Below are 19,724 nucleotides of genomic sequence, written 5' to 3'. Positions count from 1 at the left end.
AGTGAGTTGTGAAATTGAGGTGACATAATATGATTGGTTAAAAATGAGTGGTGAAAAAGGGAGTGGAGGTGGGTTGTCAACCCTGTTATGTATTTTATTTTGATTATCATGTTTAGTTATTTTGATTATGGTCAATAATTAAAATCAAGTTTATTAATAACTCGAATAATATAATTGTACTTTTATCAAAAGATTTAGGAAGTTGATTTATGAAATATACAATTATTTTATGCAAGTTAACGACAAACCTTAGGAGGTGTTTGGTTCATAGAATTCCCATGAATTTTTAGGAATTGGGACTTAAATTCTATTCCTTTCCTAAGTTTGGTTGGAAAAAGAATGGAATTGGAATTAAATAAATTCCCCCAAATTCTTTAAAACTCAGATCGTTAAATTCCTTCCATATTTAAATGGAACCTATAACTTTGCATCAGAATTCATATCTATGACCAAAAAAAAACCCGCCAATAAAAAACCCTGCCCTTTTATTTTCTTATCAGACGTCTTCTTCTCCATGGCTGCTGTTGATACTACTCTAGATCTTCGTCCAAAAAATCCTTCTTCCCCATAATTGTTTTTCAAGATCTTCAACAAAAATACACAACTACTATTTTTTGGTTTCTCTCAAAAAGGTATCTCCTTTTTTTCTTTTTATTTTTAAAAATCGTCATTAAAATACTTCTTTATCTTATCTTCTTTTTTCTCTTGCAAAACTGTTATCCATGTTCTTGATTTGCCTTTTTTTAACCATTTGATTATAATTATAGTATAATTTCTAAATTAGGGTTTATTAGTTATTATGTGTTATGCTAGTACCATCAAGTATGTATGTAACATCCGTAAAATTTAACAGTTTGAGTTTAGATGTAATTTGACTAACGACGTTTATAAATAATATAATTAAGTGCATTGCGTAAATTTATGATGAGAAATATGCTTGACGGGTCAATTGTTCGACTATTATGTGAAATGATACAAGACGATTTGTGAAGTAACTAATTAATGGTGATGGGTTACCCATGGGTCACTCTCAACCCATGAACCTCAACCCATACCCAACCATATCCCCTAACCAACTTCTTCCACCTTCCATCCATCCATTCACCTACATCTCTCTCTCTCTCTCTCTCTCTCTCTCTCTCTTTCTCTAATTCTTGCAAGAAAACACACAAACCACATCCCTCTCTCTCTCATTTAACTCTTGCATCATTTAATGTTCTTGAGCTTAACTAGTGTTGGAAACATAATCATTTAGGGGGTATTTGGTAGGAGGGAATGAAATGCTAGGAAATGGAATTGAGGATGTATCTCTTGTTTGATTGCAACTAAAAATGGAATGTGAGAATTAAAATTCCATTCCCATTCCGCCTAATTGATTCTTTACTAAATAGAAAAGAATGGAGGTGAATGAAAATTTAAGACGAGAGCCACTTGTGCGGTGGAATCAACCGATGGAGCAAAAGGTAATAGGGTATAAATATGCAACGTCATGTGCATTGCACATGATCAAAACTTAAAAAAATTTTAGAAAACCTAACCCCTCTTTGACATTAGGTGGCTCAAATTTTTTTTTCCAGGATCTCATCTAATAATCCATTCGTTGCTTCTTCAAATCTATATGATGATGCTCTCACTGATATCTTCATGACACAGGTAAATCATATTTTGTTGTTTTTTCTACAATGTTCGATATATACATCTTTTTGATGGGTTTCAGTTTGTGAAATCTATGCATGATATTGCTATCAGTGGCAATCTTGGACTTGGTGATAATATTGTTGAGAGGAAATCTTTGCAGCAGAAAAACACGATCTTGGATAAGTTGCTACTAGAGTTTCTCATTTTCCTTTTCAATAAGATTTAAATTATAAACAAGTCCAAATTTATTTTTTTTTTATAAAAAACTCATTTCCATTATCTATAATTAACCTGACCAAACAAGAGAAGTGGTTGATTTCTAATTCGTAATAATAATTCTCTAATTATACCAAACAAAAGAATCATTCCATGTTTTCTCATTCCATTCTCTTTCCATTCTCTCTTTTGATTCCATTCTCTATCATTCACTCGTACCAAACACCCCGTTACATCTCATTGGTAACATATAAAAAGATTGGGTCTTCAAAGTACAAGAATTATCCAATTGGGTCAATTTTCGAGTTTGAGGATGTGGTGATTTTTGGTTAGTAAAACTTCATTCATATTAATCATTTTACATTTATTAATATGTATCAAAGGTTTAACTCTCAAGATTATGGTCAAAATTAGGATATTACTAGGTTAATTAAGTCAAAAATGATATTAAATTGCATAATTTATGAGATGAACAAGATTTTGAAATGGATTTTGTTAAAATAGGTTAGGGTATGCTTAAAATGGTTTTACAAAGCCACAGATGGGTCAAGGACCCAAACGGGTCGGATTAGGGTTCTTGACATGAGAATTAGGGTTCATGGTTTGAAATGGGTCAAATGGGTTTTATTGATGAATTTAGATTTTGGAAATGGATTGTGAGATTAAAGTGTGTTAACTAAGTGTAATCAGGTCCTAAACCAACTGATAAAACATCTTCAATCGATCTAAAGGTCTAGATTAGGGTTTATTAAGGTTATTAGGTCATGTTTTCCTAAAAAACTGTTGTTGCTGCTCGTCTGATCTTGAACCACCATCTGGGACGGTCCTAACTGGCGTCTGAGCGCTAGGGTGGCGTCTGCCACAGTGCACTACGGTGCCCTCCTTTGCAAGATAGACCCTTACGCCAAATAACTTATTGTTATATTTCATTTGCATATCAGCAAAAAAACCATCAAAGAACTTCATGTTCTTTATTAAAAACAAACTACAAGTAGTAGTAATCAACGACATATCCATATTATTCTCTACGAAGAATTTTGAAAACAGCTTCATGTCAAATAAACATAATTCTAGTTATGATATTTCTTTTAACTATTTGACATAATTGTATGGTATTCGATAACCATGTTGCGTAATAAACTGATGTTATTAGCAAATTATACGATTTTTGATCCAACAAAATCAAAAATATTTTTAGTCCATTGGACATAACGTGTAGTTATGATTCTCTACAAAGAATCATTAAGAGCTTTTGATTTGTAATAATTGTCAACTTAACATTGAAATTTCTCATAACTACAACGAGTATTTCACCGCTAAATATTCAAGTGTTCCCATGATTCCAACGACTTTTTCATCGTTATGTATTTGCTTTTGAAATCCTCATGTATCGAGGTGATATTGGAGAAAAATCATTGATTTTGCATGCTCTTGCAAAGTAGTCTTATCACCAACTTTCATTGTGTCTCCAAGATTATTTGATGATTGATGAATTCGATATATCAATAATAGTTATTTCCAGCTTTGCCAGATTTTTCAATGTAACTACAAAATAAGTGAATATGTAGTCACTTGTAGCTCTTGCATAATAAACCTTAGTTTATTAGCCTTATGTTGAATTCAATTATCATTGTAAATAACCATTGTTATTTACTTATTATATGAGCTACAGTTATTTATTCTTTGAATAAATTCAAAGAGTAGCAAAGAACTACATGCTCTTTTAAAATGACTTTGATCATCTTATTTTTTGATTCAATCCAAAAAGATGAAACTTTTAAGTTTCTTATGCATAACCGTAGTTATGATTCACCTTATTAAATAACGAAAATATCAATTAGTGAGGAAACCTTCAAGTTTCTTATCCATAACCGTAGTTATGATTCACCTTAGTGAATAACGAAAGACCAATTAGTGAGAAAACCTTGAAGTTTCTTATGCATAACCTTAGTTATGATTCACTTTAGTGGATAACGAAAGAACAATTAGTTCTTATTATTGCATAACTAATGTTACGAAAACATAAATTGCTCTAAGCAATCTTAAATATTGAAGAACGATAAGTTCTTTAAACATATTATTTATCAAACAAATAAACATTGTCATACGATTAAAATTTGATAATAATAATGTTAATAATAATAACTGATAATAATATCCGATTATCGTTGTAAAGACTCAATATGAGAAAACTCATACGCCACCCATCTTATTTATTGACCAAAAGATTAATTTAATATCTGATATTAGTAATTAGGAAAAACAATGTTTTTTTAAAAAAAAATCAGTATACAAAATCGAAATTAATTTATTAATAATCAGTTGAAGACTTAAAAGAAACTTGATTTGGTCTGTCATGTTTAGGCGGCCAAGATTCTCGAAAACCATAAACAAACTTAGAACGCAAATGTGTCTGAATTGGGGGCTGCCAGCGGCGCTGGCAAGGCTGCCCAGCGGCGCCAGGCTGCCCAGCGGCGCTGGTTGCTGTCTGGTGGCCATGAGCGGCATTGGAGCTCTTCCCAGCGGCACTGGGTGTTGATCTGAAGCCACCAGCAGCGCTGGTGGTCTCCCAGCGGTGCTGGTGGTTGTCCAGGAGCCACGAGTGGCGCTCCCCAGGTGTGGGAGCGGCGTTGGATCTGTCTTGGCCAGGTTCTGGTTCTACAATCTCCTTCTTGACTTTTAAGACTTCAAAATCGGGACCTGAAGTATTTTTAGGTAAAATTAAAAAATTAAGAAAAATTTTAGAAGACTTACCTGAATAAGTGCATATAGTATTCACTTTGTCTCGAATCGGCGGGGTCGTAGACTCCCCCACACTTAAAGTGTTGGGTGGTCTACGTTTGAAAGGTGAGAAATCCTCACATTCGACATGACTTGTGACCCGATCTACAACTTTTGGATCTCCTACGGGTGGTTGGGTAGCACGCGTCATTGTCGTCCCATGACGAGATGAGGGAATGGCAAGTCCCTCGTTCTTGGTCGGAGTTTCTTCACATTTTTCCTCATTTCCGGCAACTCCTTTGCTCGATTCAATCGCAAGTAGATTGATTTCATGTTTGTAACAGTCTCAGGCATAATCGACATTCAATGGTGGAACAAAGAACGAGTTTTCGTGCAAACTGGAGCTGCCGGCCAGCGGCGCTGGTGGTGGTCACCAACGGCGCTGGTACTTCCGAATCAGCTTCCGCCTCATCGATTGATTCTGTTCCTTCTTCGTTAAGCTCTTGTTTGCATCCGGTTTCCTCTTCATCTTCCATTGCACCAGTTGGGACAGACTCTTGGATTTCTCGTACCTTCTCTTCATTTGCCAGATCTTCTTGAATCAGAACTTGTGAACTTCATTCCAAGAAAATGAAAGCTTTTCTTGGTGAGTACTCGAGAAAGTAGTGACCACAAGCGTTATCCAAGACTTTCTGAGTGTCACGATTCAAACCATCATAATACCACAGAATATATTCATAAAACTGAGGTTTGTCATGTTGATAGTCTTCAACCAACTGCTTCATTCTCTTCCAAGCTTCTTCCAAAGATTCCCATTCGTACTGCTTGAACTGACTCATATCACAGTACATAACATGAGAGTAGACTCGAGTTGAGTTTCCCATAGGTAGTACTAAGCCTGTAAAACAAACACTAGCTATACTCGTGAAAAGCAACAATTTATTGATAAAAATAACAAAACACGATTAACCTAAATAAAAAAAATAAAAAGATGAAAAGTAAAATATTTTTGGATTTTAAAATTTTTTCAATCTTTTTGGGGTTTTTTTTATATTAATGAAAACAGATTCTAAACTAAATTAAACTAGATGAAAAATAAAAGACAGAAATTTAACTTCATCGTGAGTAAACATGAAAAAGGGTCGAATCACAAAATCTCACTAAATTCCTAGATCAATAGTCCCCGGTAGTGACGCCAAAAACTTGATGTGTCGATTGCGTATAATTAAAAGCAGTCTAGTTTTAAATTTATAAAATCAAGGAAATACTAGACTAAACACACACTCACGGACAGTGGATCCGTTTGTTTGTAATATAGCTATTAGGTAAGACCAAGTTTGTTCCCAGGGACTTTGTTTAAGAACTTAAGAAGAATCAAGTAATACTAACATTTATTGGGGTTTTATGACCGAGTTGTCACGTTGCTTTTGAAACCAGTTAGTAAAAAGATTTAGTTAGTAATTACGAGAAATTAATCGAAAAAGAGTTGTTTTAAACAGAAAGATTAAAAGTCATCTACCTCGAATCAGATGTAACATTTGTGACTTTTGACCTTGTTTGACTTGTAATTAAACGTGATTATATGTTAACGATTTCCGTAAATTAATATGAACTATGAGCGTTTTGTTGAGTTTTGATGTGACGTTAAGTTTAAATTTGGTTACGCGTTTAAATGATTTACTTTTAGCTATTTGTCAAAGTTAGCAGAGTGGAGCCTCATATATGAGACCCCTTGGTCGTCCCTCACCACATACACTCCCACTCACTCTCTCATTTCCCTGTTAACCAAAAATCTTATCTTCTCTCTCTCACACACATCCTCTCATTTAATTTTCTTCTTCTTCTCCATCTACCTCTAGAATCTAAATAAATACTTCGTTAATTCTCCATAATTTTGTGTTTTTAAGGTCTAACTAACTAAATCTTGTAACTTAAGTAATAATAATCTTCAAAATCCAAGAATTTCCAAGCTTAAAAAGTGTTCTTCCATTTATGTGCCCTAAATCCGAATTTGCAAGTCTTGGGTTGTTTTGGTAAGTTAAATCTCTCCCAAATTCATCATTTTATGTTTGTAATTATGTTTTTGATCTTATACAAGAGTTCTTGGGTCAAATTTCGGGTCAAACTCAAATTAGTCAAAAACTAGGGTTTTGGTTATATAATTAGGTCAAGATCTAATTTGAGACTTAAACGAAATGAATTTATGAGATTGGTTATGTTTAATTATGTCCAAAATTAGTTACTTACACTTGAAAATGGTTCTTGAAGTTCCTTGGGCCGAATCTGAAGTCATTAGGGTTTCTTAGAGTTACAAAATGGGTAAAAACGATTTTTAAGCTAAATTATCATGTTTGATTCAAGTATTTGGAGTGGGTTATGTTTATTCACAATAGATATGTCAACCAATACTTAAATTATGTCATGGAATCCTTTGAATCATACTCTAGGTCGATTTAGGGTTTGACTAGTGTGAAATGGGTCAAAAATGGTTTCTTAGGCAGGAATTGTTACTATGGGTCGATTTGTGTAATGGGTTACTTTTATTCATGCTAAGTTACATTTATTCATATTCAATTTGAGTCAAGAAGTTCATCAAGTCGAATTTGAGGTCAGAAAGGGGTTTTGGGTCGAATTTAGGTGTGTTTGGTTACAAGGTTATAACTAGTCAAAAAGAGTGCAGGCCTGTTTTTGAAAACGTCGTAACTCGTTTGTTAGAGATATTCAAGAGTCAAAACTTATATTTCTGAAAAATGTCTTTGAGCCCTCTACATTTGTTAAGAATTAAGTTTTGTCTCAATTGGTCATCTTGTGTGCAAAAAATGGTCTGCAAAACTGGAAGTAGGCAAGGAAAAACTGAAAGTAGTCTACACAAACTGAAAGTAGTCTACACAGACTGAAAATAGTCTACAAGTATGAAAGTAGTCTACGAATGAGTTGAGTAGTCTACAAATGAATCGTTTGAGCTTGTTGATCGTCAATGGTCCTTGAGTCGAGCCATACCTTCTTGTACATATTCTTTCAGGTCCATTGGTTTCTTGTTCGAGTCTTTTGAGTCGTACTTGGTTGGGAGTCATGGCTAGAACAAAGTGAGACTCTTAACTTGTATTGTCATGTGTATATTGATAGGTTGTGGACATTTGACGGTCGTTGGACGTTTATAGCTTGACTTATACTTGTAATTGCTCGAGCCAAGGTGAGTTTCGTAAACCCTCCCTACTTAATTGAGATTCGGGCTGAAAAGTGTACGTGCTTGTTTGATTGTTGCTTAATCCATTGATTGATTGTTGGTTGACGTATTGACTTGTTGCTCGGTTGATTATGCTTTCGTTTATAAATATACTTTGTGGTTTGGATAGTTGTACATACATGGAAGACAGTTATACTTTCAATGAGTAGTGGATGTGGTGGGAAGGCTGCGGGTGACTATATATATAAGCATCAATGATTCCTTGAAAGTAGAATCGTATGAAGTGTATGTGCATTGTGTTGTTGGTTGATGGAAAACGTTTTAATATGGAACGGGACATAGGATCTTGCATGATAATATTTTCCGCCATAACGTATTATAGATTTGTGGTTGTGATAACGATTAAGTCTATGTTGATGGCATAACGGTAAGTCCACGATTTGTGGCATAAGTTGTTGTTCACGATATTGTTTACCCTGTATATTGTATATGAATGTTTAGTTGTAACGTAACATTGATGTTACGCATTTGAAATATATGTAAGTCGTGCCGTGACATTTTACGGATTTAAAATATATGTAAGTCGTGCCTGGAACGTATTTTACGCATTTGAAATATATGTAAGTCGTGCCTGGAACGTATTTTACGCATTTGAAATATATGTAAGTCGTGCCTAAAACGTATTTTACGCATTCTTTATCATGTAAGTCGTGCTGGTTTATCGCGCATTATTTATTATGTAAGTCGTGCCATTATAACTATGATTGAACGTAAAAGTTGACTTGTAATGATTTGTGGTAACATGAAACCTTTTAGGGTTTCCTTGGAACGTGATTAGGCATTCTAATCCTCGTATATCATTAACGGTTGTTATCCCGACACTTGTTTCCTATTACATGTCCCTACGAACTCACCAACTTTATGTTGACCCATTTTAGTATACTTTTCAGGTGACAGGTTAGCTCAAAGGCGTATTGGGAGATTGATTGCTTGATTATGCTAGACTTAAACTTGGACTTCTTGGATCCGTGATTCATTTTCCCTATTAGGGGTTATGCTTATGTGTGATCCGGTTGCTTGAATTAATGAATGGTTCGTATGGGTTACTTGATCCTTTTTATGCATTTAGATTTACTTTACATAATTTCCATGTCGTGTTGTGCTATTTGTGTAACACTCATGTTTCCGCCTTATTAGGGTGTTACATCATATCCATGACATGTTTCAGGTTGCATAGATTATACAATAGTTGAGATCTAAATAAGTCACTAGACTTGGTCACGTGGGTACCAGCCTTTCCGCTAACAAATCCGTATGTCCTACCCAAATCCCCTAACCGATTAGCTACAAGTGTGAGTATCACCTTATCCACCTATAGTTGTCTACCCAATTAGCCTGTTTAACTATTTAAATAACAATCTTGTCTCCCGAATTACCAATCCATTAACAGATTAATTATTATTATTATTATACTGTTCACTATCATACCATGACCTAGCGATAATCGTTTATACCATAAACTATTTAAATCATATACGCACACAACGGGTACCACCACAAAACATACATATATCATTAACAGTAATAATAATAAACTACAAAAAATTAATTCATTAAGATCACGACAAGACGTTAAGTGTATCTAGCATGCAACCTTCACATAATCATGTCACATCATCTTAGTAGATGATTAAATATCTAGCTACTCATGGCAAAACAATTACTACCAACAATCATTAAATAAAGATAATCTATAATTACAATTGTCAAATAAAATAGTCTTACACTACAGTAACCCTAATAACAATAATAATCCAAGTATGGAATAAATAAGAAGAAAGATCAAACTAGAAGGTGAAGAACTGTTGATGTCGAATTACTGCTCATCAAACCTGCGGCTGACTTACGTATACGGCACCACTTCCTTCTCGATTGATGATATGGTGATTATGTTGTTAAGTATTAATGTTTTATTATCTAGTGAAAATACCCTAAAAACGGCCCCAAAGTCGACTGGAGGAAGTATGTTTCGGCCCTAGGGTTTTAGAGGGGTACTAGATTTTAGACCCGTGTCCAACACTGGACACGAGACTTACGACATTATTAATATTAGATATTAATGCATGTAACTCATAAAAGCGTATAAGTTCAAAGTTTAAGATATAAATAGATAATAAGTGTTCAATTCAAATGTCAAGAATCTTAAGCTAATAAAAAAAAACTAATGTAATAAAAGAACATTGGAAGTATATACCCTCCTTCATCATTTGAAAGACTTCTTTATAGACGAAACTTGTTTAAGGTGTCACAGATTAACACCTTAAAGCCCTTTTCTCGACTTAGCTCGAGAAACAACAATGTACAATTGTTCGTGTGTGAAAAACGGGATTTGTAGATAGAAACCAATTTTAATAACATTGTAAAAATAATTATTTTAGTTATTTGTTTTTTATTAATTAAATAAAATTATGTAAAAACTAAATAATGACATCACCAAGAGTCAATATGATTAAATCAAACGATATGATTGGTTAATAAGTCATTAGTCCAATTGTCTTTTATTATATATTACAATTAAAATGAAATGAAATACTACAATTACTATTAAAATCTTTATATATTTACATTAAATTTAATTTATTTACAATTATATATATATATGATAGAACATATTATTGGATATATATTAGTTATTATTTCATTGGATAAATTTTAGCTATTATTTATTGGATATATATTTATTTCATTGGATAAATATTAGCTATTATTCTATTAGATATATATTTTAGCAATTATTATTTATTTATTATATTAAAATTAGTGGGTAAAAAGTGTAAATTTGTGATGGAAAACAAAAAAGTGTAAATTAAAGTCAAAATTAAAAACAAAAGTCAACATAAAGAAATCGAGAGTTGTGATTGGTCAATAAGTTATTAAAGCATCTGTGCTTTAGTATAATAAAAGATTTATAGGTTTTCGGTAAGTTTCAGATCTGACTGACTTTGGGAGCATCGCTGGCATAAGTCCCAACGGCGCTGGCTAGGTTCCACAAGCGCTCATGCAGTCCCAGCGGCGCTGGTGAGGTCCCCAGCGGCGCTGGTAAGGTCCTAACGGCGCTTGTAAGCTTCAGGATCACTTCCAATGGCGCTAGAGAGAAATGAGCATCGCTGGACGCTTCAGGTTTAACATGAAAGTTGTAGATATTCCTCTTGCCTTTCCATGGATAGCTTACTCGTTAGAAACGAAATCCGTATGAAGAATTTATGCCCAAAATACTAACACGTAGTCGTAGGCTTCATGTCGACACACGTTTCTTCGTCCCAAGTCTTGAATCTCGACCCGAATCTTCATCGAACCATCATTTATCTTACTTTAAGTCCATTGTCATCATTTCTTGACGTTTTCCTTCATGCCACGAGCAATGAACCTGAAATCACATATGCATACCATTAAGTATCATAAGTTCACTCAAATGACTATAGAATGGCCAAAACTAGTGCGAGAAAAGTCTATATAATTATCACTCATCAGATACCCCCACACTTAAGCTTTTACTTGTCCTCAAGCAAAGTGTCCAAAAGAAAACTAAAAGCATTAAATGATGAGCGGACAACTGAAGTGACAATACTTTTCTACTTTTCAAAACTTCCAAGGCTAGTCATGCAATTTGTTTTTGAGAAAGCTTTAAGACAAAATCAGTAAGCTATAGCTAGAGGTAAAGATAACTAGTCAATCAAAACTAAAAGTTAACCTTATATTTGTGTTAATACCTCTAAAACTGTTCAATAACTCTACATGTCCTACAGCTCAATCCTACTTCCTTCTGCGGACTAGTTAAGCACTTAATTAAGGTTTGTATAGCACTCAGAACTACTAGCTACTAGCAAGTCATTTATATTCATTGGTTTGTGTACCTGTGAGTCACTACTTAGATATACTCCTACACTACAGCTATGCTTACTAGCTAAATACTAAAGCAGTTATACAATATTATCATCTTTAATAGTTGAGACAACGATGACAGGTCGGTGGTTCCCTACGTGCAGAGCGACATAACTAAAAGTTCACATCAAGACAGTGGTGACAGGTCGATGGTTCCCCACGCGCAGAGCGACATAACTTGATGTGTTTAGATTTTACTCGTTATTAGTTCTTTGAATTTTATTAATCTACTGATTGTCTTTCTTAAGATATACTACATTATGTATGCAATAGACATTATCAGAGATCCAGATGACTCATACACTTACTCCGCATGCAACTAGTTCACATTAAATAGTGTAAGAATTAAGACAAACCATACATCTAAACTAGTTCCTACACAAGCACGTTTGTCATTAAAGTCCAGTTAATATACCTATACTAATAACTAGAAAGCTCTGATTGCTAGGCATATTAAAGTCCGGTTAAATGTACTATGGCAAACATAATCGCATACAGTTTCAGTCTAAGCTCTAATCCATTTGGAAAAATGAACAACCACATATCTATAGTTAAACTAAACGTCCTAACTATCGTTTATCTACCAAAGCTAATATTGCTTAATTATCGTCATCTTTTGTCTACTTGCAAAGCTTATATGTATGTAACATCCGTAAAATTTGACCGTTTGACTTTAGATGTAATTGGACTAACGATGTTAATAAATAGTATAATTAAGTGCATTTCGTAAATTTCTGATGAGAAATATCCTTGACGGGTCAATTGTTCGACTATTATGTGAAATGATACAAGACGATTTATGAAGTAACTAGTTAATGGTGATGGGTTACCCATGGGTCGCTCTCAACTCATAAACCTCAATCCATACCCAACCTTATCCCCCAACCAACTTCTTCCACCATCTATCCATCCATCCATTCACCCACATCTCTCTCTCTCTCTCTCTTGCAAGAAAACACACACAAACACATCCCCCCCTCTCTCTCTCATTTAATTCTTGCATTATTTAATGTTCTTGAGCTAAACTAGTGTTGGAAACATAATCATTTAAATCTCATTGGTAACATATTAAAAGATTGGGTCTTCAAAGTGCAAGAATTATCCAATTGGGTCAATTTTCGAGTTTGAGCTTGTGGTGATTTTTGGTAAGTAAACTTCACTCATATTAATCATTTTACATTTATTAACATGTTTCAAAGGTTTAACTCTCAAGATTATGGTCAAAATCGAGTCAAAGGTGAAATTATGGTTTTACTAGGTTAATTAAGTTAAAAAAGAAACTAAATTGCAAAATTTATGAGATTGATGTGACATATTTTATACTATTTCTCACGTGACTTTAGAGCCATTTATTCATTATTTTTACAGTTTTATATTCAACCTTCGATGTTTTGAGGGTGTGTTAAGTGTTTCAGGTTGGAAAATGATTAGACGGATAAATTGGTTGATTTTGATGAACTATGGAAGAAACAAAAGAAGGATTCAGTTGAAATCAAGTGAAAGACGAAGAAAACGGATCCTGGAGCACGTAACTCCCGTTACTCGTGTCATGGCCGTTACATGGAAAAATCTTGAAATACCTGTAACGGGCCGTTATATAGCTGACGGTCGTAAGTTATACAAAGGAGTGTAACGCCCGTTACCTTAGAAACGGCCATTACACGGGATGCAGTCAGCTAACGGGTGTAACATGCTTAACGACCGTTATACGCGAGTTTTGTATATATACACAATTAGGGTTCTGAATTAATGGACGAATTTTGGGAGATATTTTCTTAGCATTATTCAATGTTCTTAGCATTTTAAAGCAAACAAGCTGTTAGGGTTTTCATCTTTCCAGCTTTGGATCATAATCATTGTTGCTACCGGATTTTCTCAATTCATTGGTATAACATGATTTCTTATATTATTGTTTGTTTTATTTATTTTAATATGAGTAGCTAAATAATTTATCTTCCATCTTGATGTAGCGAGACAATATGTAGGATTGCACTATTCTATTAATTCAAAGTTGATTTCAATTATCGTTGTGTCGAGATCTTGATGATTTAATTCCTTATTACTTATTATTTTGATATTGGTGACATATGTGTTCTTCGTTAGTGGTACTAGTTGAATACATATGTGATTTTCAATTAATTGTTTGTCTATAAACAGTTATCACTAGTTCATGGTATGATAGTGAATGTCATTTTAATAAAAGGAGTTATTTTGGTCAACGTGTTGTGTAGCGGTTGGTGGTACCACGTAATCTTCACATAGGTACAATTGATAATTTGATAATCAAATAAACTAGTTGGTTAGGGAAATTGTCTTAAGCATTGGTGGTACCGGCTTTTACAAATGAACTGACTAATTAGGTGATTTAAGTAATTTTATAAACGTTGGTGGTACCAGTTTGTATCTTTGTTTTGTCACGATTATCTTTATCAACTTAAAAGAACTTGAACTTCATTTATGTGCAATCTGAATATGTTGTTGAGCGAGATCAAGATGGATGACCTTTAAATCTCTTTTGTCATAAAAACATTTTCAATATCGTTTGAGGACGATCCCTGACCGGTTACACCGGATTTAAATCATTTTCTTAGTTTAGTTTTGCAACGTGGCAACTCGGCTACAAAACCCCATTTTTACTTATATCACTTTATTTTAACAATTGCTTATTAAGTCCTTGTGTTCGACCTCGGTTTACCAAGTCAACAATGTTTCATACGAACGGGTCCATTGCCCGTAAGTGTGTAGTACTCAATAGCTAGGTATTTCGTGTTTATAAATTTAAGACTAGAAATTACACATTAGAGAATAGGTTTGTTAAAATAGGTTAGGGTATGCTTAAAATGGTTTTACAAAGCCACAGACGGGTCAAGGACCCAAACAGGTCGGATTTGGGTTTTTGACATGAGAATTAGGGTTCATGGCTTGAAATGGGTCAAATGGGTTTTATTGATGAATTTAGATTTTGGAAATGGATTGTGACTATAAAGTGTGTTAACTAAGTGTAATCAGGTCCTAAACCAACTGATAAAACATCTTCAATCGATCTAAAGGTCTAGATTAGGGTTTATTAAGGTTATTGGGTCATGTTTTCCTCAAAAAACTGCTGTTGTTGCTCGTCTGATCTTGAACCACCGTCTGGGATGATCGTAACTGGCGTTTGTGTGCTAGGGTGGCGTCTGCCACAATGCACTACAATGCCCTCCTTTGCAAGATAGACCCTCACGCCAAATTTTGCTGTTTTACGCCTACAAAACGGTGCCCAAGACGGTAAAACTTGTGTTTCCAGAACACCGTGTGGGACGCCAATCTTCAGCGTCCAAGACGCTCTGCCAAGTTCAGCCACCGTCTGGGACGGTTGCAACCACCGTATGGGACGGCCTGCAGTTTCTAGTCAACGTGTGGGACGGTGGGGGTGGCGTGTTAGACGCTGCTTTCCATTGTTCTTTCTTACAATCCTTTTCTAGCCTTGTGTTCTATTTACTTGGGTTGGGCCCAGCCTTCCTATGGACCTTCCATCAGATTTTATGGGGTCTACATGTGCAGATCATTAAGGTTCCCCAAGTTAAGTGGCTCGTATAAACTCCAGTTAGTGTCCAATGGAAACTAATTATTTTACATAATAAACTTAATACTAGGAGGTGAATAATTGACAACCTTTGGATAATGTTAAATAATTAAACTAGTTTCCAACCTCCTTATCGACGTAATCAAGTCTCGAGAATCATTTAAATTTGTGGACTACGTAAAGAACCCTAGTTAGGGTTTTGACATGAATAAATAACGTAAATATTATGTATAAGCATATGTATATATATATATATATTTATTAATGAATATGTATATTAAATTATAGGTGTTGGACGTGAAGTAAACGTTGAGCGACATTAACACGACTTGTATCATACTTGACTACTTTTGCCGATCAAGGTGAGTTTCGTAGCTCCCTACTCATTTGAGATTCGGGCTGGAAAGTGTACACTTATGTGATTACGTGTTGGATTGTTTGATTAAATGATTGATGGATTGATTGATATGTTTGATTCATTTTGTACATGATTGTGATACCTATTGTTATAATTAGGATAGTTATGCATACATGGAAGTCAGTTATTCCTTCAAAGGGTTTGAGATGTGGTGGGAAGGTTGCGGGTGACCCTATATATAAGCATCGAGAACTCGTTGAAAGTAAAATCCTCCAAAGTGTATGTACGTATCATTTTGGTTGGTTTGATGATTGATGGACTTATGATTGAGACAAACATGCACATATAATGATATGGTTGTTGATGAGACGAATGAGTACATCCGAGTGTATAGACGTATTCACTTGTGTTGAATTGATGAACGCACATCACTCCGGGTATATAGAAGTATATACGCCGATGATTTTGAGATGCCACGTTGTTCATTGTGATGACTTTGTGAGTATTGTTGCGATGATGACTTGATAGTCACACATATCATGCGCATTATGACATTGACACGCATGCGGCACATATCTTGATATTGACATGACTTGTGCTTATCATTACACACTTTTACTTATATCGTGTAATCTTATTGCATTGATTGTGTGACACGCAAAGGCTACTTGTATGTGATGATTGCCTTTACTTATATACATTGTGATTATTGATGTTGGTCCATCGTGAACCATCAATACGAACTCACCAACCTCGTGTTGACTTGTTTAGTACACTTTTCAAGTAATAAGGTGAAACTAGAATGTAATGCATGATTTCTACTTGTTTTTTACTCAGGCTTGGACTTTTGTGGATCAAGGATTCATTTGCCCATTTTACATTATGCTTAGGATCGATAGCCATCATTAAACTATTATTTTGTAAACTTTGATGGTCGTTTGCTCCTTGTGCATTTTGTATAGATATTTGACTTATATTGTTGGATTCACCGAATTCACTTATTATCATTTAGTTTGTCTACATTAATTCCACCATGTGCAATATAATTTTTGTAATATTTCGAGCCCTAGCTCGGGATGTTACAATGTATATATATAACTAATAAAGTGGTATATGAATCAAGTTCTTGGTTTTTTAAGTGTAATACATGAAATTTTTTTGGACAGGATATGGCTCGGCTTAGTTTAACAGTCCGAAAACATAAACAAAGAAGACAAACATTGATTTTAGCTTGGTGGAACAAAGTGAATATTATTATTTGTTGGTTTATTGTATGTCTTCACATGTTGCTTAACTCATACCAAAGTGATAAACCACGTATTCAATACACTTTGTCAAAAATAAGTCGACATTCAATTTTGAATAGATATGTTTATGAGAGCAATATTTTAGCAATAACAATATTAGGATGACCCGGAGGTGTTTTGACAAGTTGTGTGTCATGCTTGTAACGTTTAGTGGTTTGAAAGAGAGTAGAAATACGGATATAGAAGAACATGTTATTATTTTTCTTCATATGATAGCTCATAATATTAAGAATCATACCATGATTAACAGCTTTCATCATTCGGGAGAAACAATTAGTAGAACTTTTTCTAGAGTTTGCAATGCGGTTATCATATTGCATTCACATTTCCTTAAGAAACCCGAACTTGTTCCCGAGAACTCTACATACAATTAATGGAAATGGTTCAAGGTATATGTGTTCACCATATTAACTGTTTTTATGTTAGTAACTTCACATGTATAAAAAGTTGTTTATTTTTTGCTTTTAGAATTGTCTAGGAGCTTTAGATGGAACATATATACAATGTCTACTTGTCTAGTACCACTTGGGGAGAGGCCTGGATATAGAACAAGAAAGGGAGATAGTGCCACAAACGTGTTAGGCGTGCGTTCACAAGATATTCAATTTATCTTTGTATTACTGGATTGGGAAAGATCTGCAACTGAGGGTAGAGTGTTATGAGATGCTCTTGATCGACCTCATGGATTAAAAGTTGCAAGACCCGGTTATTATTTGGTAGATGTTGGATATACAAATGGAAAGGGTTTTTTACCCCTTATAGAGGACAAAGATATCATTTAAATGATTGGTGTGATAGACACCAGCCGACTACACCAAAAGAATTTTCCAACATGCAATGTTCCTCCGCAAGAAATGTAATAGAAAGATGTTTTGGTCTTTTGAAGGGAAGCTGAAAATTTTTGAAGGACAACTCATTTTATCCTATTGATACAAAGATTAGAATCATAATGGCATGTTGTCTCCCCCACAATTATATAAGACAAGAAATAGAAGATGATCCGCAAGAAATGGAAGATGATGTGGATGAGGGAACCGGAGATGGAAATGGAAATGGAGTTGGATATGTAGAAGATGGTAACATAAGTTCTGTTGAAACTTCAAATGAGTGGACAACATTTAGAAATAATTTAGCAAATACTATGTTTGAGTCTTGGAATGCTAGTCGTATTTGAACCTTTTATGTAGGCTGATTGAACCTTTTGTGATGTAAAGTGTTGCTCTTGTCTATTTGAACCTTGTGTCATTGATATTATTATGTATTCTAAACACATTGTATGATGTTTTATTTGTGGTTGTTCTTATCTTTTTGTTGTTATATTATTGTTTTTAGCGCTGCTGCTTTAACTAATGTTTGTACAATACTTTAGCATAGTTTATAGGACTGTTAGTTTAAGGGCTGTTTTTAGTGCAGTTTACTGCTGTTTTGAGTTCAGTTTTGTGTGACCTGGTTTTGTTTTTTTGTGGGACTATTTTTGTTGTTTAATACAGGAATGATGAGTCAAAATAGAAACTATCGGGGGTGGACAATAGAAGAAGATGCAAAGCTGGTGGAAGCTTTACTAACCATGGTAAACACAAGAGGATATAAAGTTGATAATGGATTTAGATCCGAGTATTTAACCCATCTTGAAGCAGCCTTGAAAGTATCACTTCCTGAATCGGGTCTTTTGGGAATTTGGGTAAACCTCACATTGAATCAAGAATAAAAACAATGAAAAATGATTAGCAAGCCATCTTTGATATGTTGAATAGTACAAGTGGCTTTACTTATGATAAGGAAAACAACTGTGTGACCACGTCATCTCCAGGAGTATTGGATGCTTATCTTCAGGTATTATTACCTTTTTAGTTGTTGTTTAGAGTATTTTACTTCCTTTTTTGATGTATATAATTTATTGTTACAATGTGATAGAGTCATAAATCAGCAGCAAAATGGAAAAATAAAAAGCTTCCACACTATGAAGATTTGTGTGTAGTTTTTGGAAAAGATCGAGCTCAAGGAAATAGAGCCGAGGTTGCCATCGAGATGGAAGAGCAAGTGAATGTTGAGGAACAACATGTTGACTCGCATGATAGTTTTGATGAAGCAATGAGGCAGCCACACGGCACATACCACAAGTGTTCAAGTTGAAGAAGTTTCAAGTGTTCGTAGTAAGAAAAGGAAGAGCACAAGTCAAACAAGTTCTTTGGTTGAAAGTTTCAACGATGCGATAATCTATTTTGGTGAACTTCTTAAAGAATCGTCGGCTGAATTTAGTGAAGCTATAAAACTTGAAGTTGATCTAAATAAGAAAACCGCTATGCTACTTTCGGCACTCGAAAAAATGACTTCCTTATCTCAACTTGAAAGGTTTAAGGCAATTCGGAGAAGTGATCCTGATACGTGCTTACTTTTTGGGATTTGAAAGAAGAAGAAAGGGAAAATTGGGTGTTGTTTATGATGTCGGAAAATTAAGGGAAGGATTAAGGTAGTTGTAGCTTATGTTGAAGTCATGTGTACGTATTTTGAATCTTTTTTTGTACGTTAAATCGTTAATGACAATGACTTAGTAAGTTGTAATATGTCGTTTTTTAGAAACAATTTTCTATGTATAAAAAGACTTGCTATGTTGTAACATGTGGTTTAATAATATATTAATGGTATATTACACGTGAAAAAACTAGTTAATGTACATAGTTAATAGATAATTGATATTTTATAATTTATTTATAAAGTAACTATAAAAAAACTTACGACATATGCTAAGAAAAGACATATAAAAAAATTGATTAAAAGGTTAAATTTCTC

The 19,724-nt window shown here is 34.2% G+C and overlaps 1 pseudogene; it reads left to right on the top strand.

The window, feature by feature from the left end:
- Positions 1 to 18,501: 18,501 nt before the first annotated feature.
- Positions 18,502 to 19,391, top strand: LOC122591060 (annotated as a pseudogene).
- The last annotated feature ends 333 nt before the right edge of the window (positions 19,392 to 19,724 follow it).

Source organism: Erigeron canadensis, chromosome 1 (assembly GCF_010389155.1).
Source record: "Erigeron canadensis isolate Cc75 chromosome 1, C_canadensis_v1, whole genome shotgun sequence".
Classification (NCBI taxonomy): Eukaryota; Viridiplantae; Streptophyta; class Magnoliopsida; order Asterales; family Asteraceae; genus Erigeron; species Erigeron canadensis.
This window is presented reverse-complemented; position numbering and strand designations above follow the sequence as displayed.